This window comes from Mustela nigripes, chromosome 1 (assembly GCF_022355385.1).
Source record: "Mustela nigripes isolate SB6536 chromosome 1, MUSNIG.SB6536, whole genome shotgun sequence".
Classification (NCBI taxonomy): Eukaryota; Metazoa; Chordata; class Mammalia; order Carnivora; family Mustelidae; genus Mustela; species Mustela nigripes.
The window spans coordinates 183408170-183416938 of NC_081557.1; the positions used below are offsets into that span (position 1 = coordinate 183408170).

An 8769-nucleotide genomic window follows, 5' to 3' on the forward strand; every position below is an offset into this window, starting at 1 on the left:
CCTCAGTTTCTGGTGAAGCATTAAAATTTGTAATGCAAGCCACCTAGCTTGCAAGAGCAATTAGTTTCCTTTGTTCTAGAAAAGAAGGGTTGCTGGGGAATACATTCAGATGAGGAATAAACACAGCTCTAAACTTTCTTTGAGTTTGAATTTCATGAAGCCCCGTTTACAGAAAGAAGGGGATGGCTTAAGAAAGCAGTATATATATATATACTATATTTTTTTAATTTTTAAGATTGGAAAATTAGATTGTATCAGTAATTTCTCAAGAATGGTTCGGTGATGGGGCACCTGGGTGGCTCAGTGGGTTGGGGCCTCTGCTTTCGGCTCAGGTCATGATCCCGGGGTCCTGGGATTGAGCCCCGCATCAGGCTCTCTGCTCAGCAGGGAGCCTGCTTCCTCCTCTCTCTCTGTCTGCCTCTCTGCCTACTTGTGATCTCTGTCAAATGAATGAATAAAAAAAAAAAAAAAAAAGAATGGTTCGGTGCCATAGCTTTGGTCTCCAGTGACAAATTTGCATGTTCCGTGTGCTTTGGTCCCTGTGTGTCTGTGCATAATGAAGACATCTTTGTTCATTTAAAGTTCATTCATTCAACATTTATTTATTAAAAAGCAACTAGTCACACTTCCTCTATTTTTTCTGTGTGTGAGAAAATGGAATGGTCTTTAACTGTGTGTTACTGCACACAGCTGGCAGATGTTTTAACAGTATTTTTGTGAAAATGGAAAAAAGAAAAACAAAAACATCTCCCTCTCTGTACAAAAGAATTATTTTTGAAAGTACCCCTTCCTCTGAGAGGATGTAGCACTATGTCCTGGCTGAGAGAAGTGCATTCTGGATTTCAGCCTCTGGCTGGGCACCATTTTGCAAAACACAAAAAGTACACCTATATATGGAATCTAGTCTTAGGTGCAGCCTTACAAAAACAGTTTGGGTTTTGTCCAGTTTTGGGTGATTTGGGCCGAGTATAAGGAGAGTTCCTTCAGTCTGTGTTAGACACAGAGTCTGTATACCAACAACTCTGGTCTCAATTCTTCATCTGCCAAATGAGGGAGTTGGACTAGATTCCTTTTTCTTCCCCTAAAAAAATACGCATTTTGTGAGTTTGAATTCTAACTCTACGATTTAAGAGCAATTTCATCTTGGAGAATCTCTCTGACCCTTAGTTTCTTTATTTATAAAACAGAGATGGCACTACTTAATACCTAGTTCATAGAGTTATTATGAGAATTAAATGTGATGTGGCATGCAAAGCACTCAGTACAATATCTGGAGTAAGTATTCAATAATGATTAGCCATGTTGATGATGATGATGACCTTGTGATTCCAAATCTCAAAGAAAACCAAGGGCAGCTAATCCCATCTTCTGCCTAGCAGAGTTCTTGCATCAGTAATCTCATTAATACTCAATATTTTATCTACATTTTCCACTCAGCCTATTATAATACCTTTTGGGTCACTTATCTACAGGAAATAAGGACATTCATTTTACAGGCCTTGACAAGGCTGCTGCCCTCTATCACCTAATACTATTGCAATACTTCTTTAGATACTTGCTGCCTTTCTAGGAGAAAGGCAAAAAATTGGTGTTTGGACTGACACCACTTCATGCTCCTAAAAGTAGCCTCTAGAGATTCTGAAGAATAATCCCTCAAGCAGATGAATCCCTGAAGCACCTAAGAACCACAATGCATCAGTTAGCCATTGCCATATAACCAACACCCCCAAAACATAGTGGCTAAAAACAATGACCACTTATTATTTCTCATAAGTTATGGGATGGCTTAATAACTCTGCTGATCTGGGATGGATTTAACTGATCTTGGTTGGGCTCACTTCTGTGTTTGTAATCAGTAGCAGATTGGCCTTGTCCTGGACACTAAGTACTCCTTACAAGGCTCCCATGTCTCTCCAGCCTGGGCATATATATATATATATATATATATATATATATATATATAAATTTTAATATTTTATTTATTTATTTGACAGAGAGAGAAAGATCACAAGTAGGCAAAGAGGCAGGCAGAGAGAGAGGAGGAAGCAGGCTCCCCACTGAGCAGAGAGCCCGATTTGGGGCTCGATTCTAGGACCCTGGGATCATGACCTGAGCCAAAGACCGAGGCTTAACCCACTAAGCCACCTAGGCAGCCCAGCCTAGGCATATTTTGATGGTAGTACCAGGGGTCCAAAAAAGAAAATGGAGATAACAAGTCTTTTTTTCAAGTCTTTGCTTGGGGCAAGTTTACTACTATCTCATTAAAAAAAAGCAAGTCATGTCCCCAAGCCCAGAGTCACCAAGGAAGGGTACCACCGAAGGATATGGAGAGAGGGAGGCATGAAAAACTGGGGCCACAGCTACAATCCACCACACAGATTAAAAATTATTTTTAAAGATTTCTAGCTTATAAATGTATCTAGTTGACAGCTTCATTGTTTTAATAGTCAGTCACTATTATATATATTATAAGCTTATTTTATATATGTAATTGTTTCATGCTTTATTCACAAGAAATGTCTTCAATAACATTACAAAATCTACAAATAAGTTGCTGGTTTCTAATTAAATGATAAAATCATGTCTGCAGCATTGTTTTGTTTTCTACTTCCCTGCATGGCTTTGTCAGGATTTTCTGAGCATTGATCATCTCAAAGATATATTTGCCACCAACCAGTGCAGCTTAAAGACTTTCCTATACCCCAAACATTGTTGAATAGAGGCCCCCCAAAAGTCCCACATGCACTTTAAACAACGAACAGAAAGAAAGCTAGCAGATATTTGAGTGTGAAAGATTGAGCAGCATCTTGATCAAGTTCTCTTCATGAACTTCCTCTAATGTGTTCTTTTAGAAATTTAGAAATTTTGGCAAAATTCTTTCAAAGCAGATAAAAAATAAAAAGGGAGGGTGAATTTATCCCTGCTAAGGTAAAACTGAAGCATTGAATTATTATACAGGTAAATCATATGCTGGGGATGCCACCTAAGACAGTATAGAAGACTGGGTGTCCCCATTTCATAACAATTAGGTGTCCTGACTGCATAGAAGCCAGGTTAGAGAGGCCAGATAGCACCCATCAAAGAGCTGGTTCAAAGTGGCTTCCAAAATCCTAGTTATCAAAACCTGCAAGTCATCCAGAGTGTAAGCTATTGGAATTCTCATTTGGACCTTTGCTTTAGGATCTGCCAAAATACTCTTGAAATTGTCAAATATACCTCCTAATTTAGTTTACATCTCCAAATTCTGTCATAGCAACAAGGGCTCGGACCCTTAAGAAAACCTCGACGTATCTGAAGACAGCATGTGGTCTTCTCTTATTAGCCAAACCAGTTTAATATTTTCTCAAAGGACCTAGTTTCCAACAATATCATGATTTTGTTCCCTGTTTTTCTCCAGACCTTGCAGTTCTTTGTCATATCTACTCTTAAATACGGTGACATGGAGGACATTGGGGAGATGGAGAGGAAAAGGGAGTTGGGGGAAATCAGAGTGGGAGATGAACCATGAGAGACTATGGACTCTGAGAAACAAACTGAAGGTTTTGGAGGGGATGTGGATGGGGGGTTGGGTGAGCCTGGTGGTGGGTATTATGGAAGGTACGTATTGCATGGAGCACTAGGTGTGGTGCATAAACAATGAATTCTGGAACACTGAAAAGAAATTTAAAAAATAAATAAAAATTTTAAAAAAACAAAACCAAAAAAAGATTCAAGATTAGGAAGTCATCATAATTTTTTTTTATTTTATTGGTACTGTGTTAATAAATAGAGGACTTTTAAAAAGTTTTTATGTCAATAGTGGGATATATATTAGTAGATGTACTATATTAAACAATCCAATTTCTAAAATAAATCCTACTTGACCATGAAAAAAAAAATATATGGTGACTGTCTTGCCCAGGGTATAATAAATTGGGACAGTTCCCAGGTTCTACACCTTCTGTGTCTCCCACCACCACCCCCACTACCACACCACACACACATTGTAACAGTGGCTAGGAAATGACTCAGGAGGTAGAGTATGCAGGAAAAAAATGAGATTACCAGCACAAGTGTAGAAAAACACATGAAGGTTTTATATATAAATGTACTCTATCAATAAACTCATCCTTCCTTACCACAGCAGTTAGTAGAAGAGTCCTTCCCTTTTTCCACAGACTCTGTAGGATGTATGTGACTAATTAAGATTCCTATCTCCTTCCATGTCTGTCTTTAATATTCACTGCAACAAAAGGTCATCTAAACTAAGAGTCAGCCCCAAATGATGTGATTTACCCTCACCTGTCTCACTGACCCAACCATTGTTGATAACCACAATTGTTAGTTACCACCGATAATGACCCCAGGTGGCAACCAAAATCCATAACTCTAATAATGGCAAGGGAAACAAAAACCACACACACCAAAAAAACTCAAACTCCAGATTTATAAGTCATTCTTTTGACCATGCAACCTGATAGATGTTTCTCTTTTGATCAGTATACCAATGCTCACTATATTCAGTTGCACTGCTATAACTCCCTAGTCTTCTTTACCTTTTTTCTTTTCTTTTTTTTTCCCCTTAAGTATTCAAATCTTAGTATTTTCTCACAAAAGTAGGAGGTATGGATTGACTGAGTGCATAAAGAAGAGAGTTATCCCTGTGGGTCCTGCTGTACATATTTGCCTCTTCCTTATGAAGCATCGCATGGGACAAGTCCTCCAGGATCCACTCTGAGAACTCTGGCCCAATTCCCCAGCTGAGAGCACAAGCATCCTTCCCAAGGGAAGCAGCTAAAAGAACAAGCTTCCCCCGCCCTTAGGTTTTCCACCTCATCATTGTGTTCCAGTAGGCTAACTTTAGCTGCCACCACTCAGAGGAAAATGGGGAGATAATATAAAATACCCTTAAAGATCTCTTTGTTAGTAATCTAGCATGTAAGTAGGGATATTTCCTGTTTTCTCCCACTGATTTTCCAAATCTAGAGTTTAGGACCATTCATTCAATCAATGAATATTTGAATACATATTTTGTACCAGGCAAATAGACCAAGAATGCCAGGACTCATGGAGATTATATTCTGGTGGGTAGAAACAGATAATGAATAGATAATAATACAAAATATAACATATGTCAGACACTGATAATTGCTTAAGAGAGAAACAGTAGAGAAAGATAGGGAGTGTGGGGGTTGGGAGTAGATGCTGTTTTTCATTGTGTACACAAAAAAGGTCTAGGAATAAAGAAATAAGGAAGTAAGCCATGTGAATAGCTGTTGGAAGAACATCCCAGGAAGAAGAAATAGCCAGTGGAGATGTCAAATAAGCAGCTAGATGTACAAGTCTAGAGTTTGAGAGAGAGTTCAGACCTAGAAATATAAATTTGGAATGATCAGCATGTATATGGTGTTTAAGCTGAGAAGCTGGTTGAGATCACCAAGGATGTTAGTGTAGATGGAGGAAAGAAGAGGTGTGAGAATTAAGCCTCAAACTGTAAAGCTTGGGGTAATGAGGAGCAATCAGCAAAGGTACCTGGGGAAGAATGCACACTGATGAAGGAGAAAAATCCAGAGTGTCGGTAGGTGAAGTAAGCTGTAGGCTGCTTATAGCAGTGGGGGAAGTTGTTAGTGAACTTGAAAAGGGCTATTTCAGTGAGTTAGTATGGACAAAAATGGGGTTTAAGAGAGAATGAGAGGAGAGAGAAAAGGGTCAGTAAGAAGAGATCATTATTCCAGAGTTTTGCTATAAAGGGGAGCAGGGAAATGAAATCATAGGGAGAGAGCGGTGAACAGTCAAAACTTTTTTTCCCCAGATTTCTTTCTTTCTTTCGTTCTTTTTTTTTTTACTTTCTTAAAATTTATTTGTGTGTGTGTGTTCCAAAATTCATTGGTTTTGCACCCAGTGGGAGGGACAGAGGGAGAGGGAGAGAGAATCCCAAGCAGACTCCATGCTGAACATGGAGCTTGACATAGGGCACGATCTCACAAGCCTGAGATCATGACCCAAGCTGAAACCAGGAGTCAGATTCTTGACAGACTGTGCCGCTGATGTGCCCCAAAGCTATTTTTAAGGTGGGAAAAATAGCCTGTTTCTATGATCATGAGAATGATCTATTAGAAATGAGAAAATTGATGGTTGGGTGGTGGGGAGAATTGCTACAGTAATGTCCTTGAGTGATAAAGTGAAGGCAGGATCTAGTGCATAAGTAGAGGCCTTGCCCTTAGACAGGAATACAAACTATTCCTTCAGTGTAACAGGAGGGAATGTTGAGTATATGGATAGAGATACAGCTAGGTTAGATAGATAGGGTGGTAAGAGCATGAAGAAACTCTTTTCTGATTACTTGTATTTCCTCAGAGAAAATGGAAATAAGGTCATCAGCTGAGAATGAAGATGGGGAAGGAGGTATTGGAAGAGGGGATAAGATGTGAAATAATCATATGGGAATGGGAGAAAATTAATTAACTGGGGGATTTTGTTAGATTATTGGGTGGCTCTGTAGTCCATTTGAGGTTGATGGTCATGCATTTTTAGTGAGACCAGTAGATATGGATGCATGTTTTCCTGCAGTCAAGGTCAGCTGTGTATATGTGAGCTCAGAGTAGGTGTAGAGATGGATGTAACCATTGTTGTACTTTTGCCACATAAAGACAAGGGAGTAAGGGGATGATAATGATGATGGACAAGAGGCAAGTGATGACATGAAGATGGAGTAGGGGACAATCCAAAGTTAGTAAGATCAGTAAGTTGCAGGAGGTGACATGAAGGATGTTGGAGTTGGGGCACTAGAGAGTATAAGTTGGAAAGATAGGAGGTGGTGGTCAGAGGGTAGGATGCTTGGAATTGAGGTTATAAAGGGATTAAAGTGATTGTTAATAACAAGGTCTAGTGGGATATAACCACGAAAGTCAGTGGCAGAGGAATGGTATAGGCAAGATCTTTGAGAGAGTTGAGTCAAGGAATTGACAGGCCAGAATATCAGAAGGATTATTTATGTGAATATTTAAATCACCAAGAATTGTCCGGAGCAATGTTGAAGGAAGTAAGCGACAATGAACTAAGGATTAAAATTTCAAGGAAAGAGGGAAAGGGACCTGGGATTTGTTGTTAGGAGGTGGGAGGTGGGAGCATTGGGGAAAGACAGAAACAAGGAAACTAGCTGGTGGTAGGCCTTATGGCATGTAGTTCAATGCAGGTGATTGTTTTTAGGTGGAGGAAGCAAGAATAATCTGGAATTGGCAATAAGGAGCAAGTCATTTGCGTCTTGTCTTCTTTACTCTTCATCTTTTGTATCTCCTAGAGTGTATCCTTCTAGTTAGATATTATAGCAATATGTAGATATTGCTTCTTGGCTTTCTTTACTCCCCAACTTTTTTCCTTGTTGTGTTCACTTAGTATTCTGGGGATCCAATGCTTAGGCCTGATTCTACATTAGAATCACCTGAAGAGATTTTTGAACATTATATTATACACAGGCCCTTTGAGGTATATTGATTTAATTATTCTAGGGTGGGGTCCAAGCATCCCTAGTCTTTAAAGTTCTCCAGGGGATTCTAGTGGACAGGCAGTTTAAGAACCACTGTCCCAGAGAAAAGTTTGAAAAGGTTTGAGTCTTTGTAGACATATGCATTGTTATGGAGAATGGTCCACAGTTTTCATCATATCCTTGAAAAGATTCCTGACTGAAGAAGACTAACACTAAGCCCCTTATTTTTCTAATGAAAAAACTTTAACCTTAATTAATTTTTAAAAAATCTTTTTCATTAGAGATGGAGATGAGAATTGGGAAAAGGGAGAAATCTGGAAAGAACCATACCAACCTAGGTAAAATGCTGGAGTCTTTTCCAGAACATCAGCAGGAATTTGAAACCTCCATGAAGTGGAATCCATGAGGCTAGCCCACTACCCTGTGCATCCAAGATCATCTCTGCCTCCCTTCCTGCCCTCTAAAAATGTGAAATGTACACGGGTCGCTGACTCTGGAGCTCTCTCACAGATGGTTTCTGCGTAGGAGTATTGCGCACACCAAGCTCACTTAGCACCTGCTTTTTACGATGTGAAAACTGCACATCCATCATATGAGCGTCACCTCAAATTATATAATTTTTTCTCACAAAGTGGAAAAAAGAGGTTTCAGAATATGCATTCAACTTCTGCTGGCCTCCTAGAGGAGCAAGATGGGTCAAGAATTAGGTCATAACATTGGGGAACTCTGGAGGCAAAGGCCCTCTCAGGCTGCTATGGATGCCACTCTCCTTTGGTTGCTGCATCCACACTCTTGTCCTCACTGCTGCAGCAGGGCCAGCTGCCGATGTGCTCAGATTTGTGAATTTACTCATGTATTAAAGTATTTGCCAACATGAACTTGATGGTTCTGGTTCCTTCACCACAGATCTTAATCCTCTGATAGGGAAGATAGGAATGTCTTGGAATCACACACTTTAATTATAACCATCATTTTTACTTAGCCCTCTTTTATCTATTCAGTTGGGTTTCTGAGATGCTCAAACCAAGCTATGACATTTCTAAGCAGCTGGCACAAAGATAATAGGGAACGATTTATAACTTGTTAAAAAAGAAAGATTCTGGTGAAAGTGGTAGCCAGAAGAAATTACTAAATATCTACCTTGGTCATCAAGTTGCCCAATTCTAACCTCATAAGTATTAACACTTGCTTGTCCCTGCACATATTAGGGGAAACATTTGGCAGATAGAACACGTCCTCACATGCACTGGGTAAAATTACAAGTGACTACTTTGTCTCTCTTTTCTCTCCCTTTCTTCCTACCA

At 39.5% G+C, this 8769-nt stretch overlaps 1 long non-coding RNA gene across 2 annotated transcripts in view; it reads left to right on the forward strand.

The window, feature by feature from the left end:
- Positions 1–8334, forward strand: part of LOC132014412 (uncharacterized) — a 75080-nt gene extending 66746 nt beyond the window's left edge. For both annotated transcript variants that reach the window (XR_009403315.1, XR_009403316.1), the window contains exon 10: positions 7747–8334. This is a non-coding gene — a long non-coding RNA (uncharacterized LOC132014412). The remainder of the gene's footprint in view (positions 1–7746) is intronic.
- Positions 8335–8769: the final 435 nt, after the last annotated feature.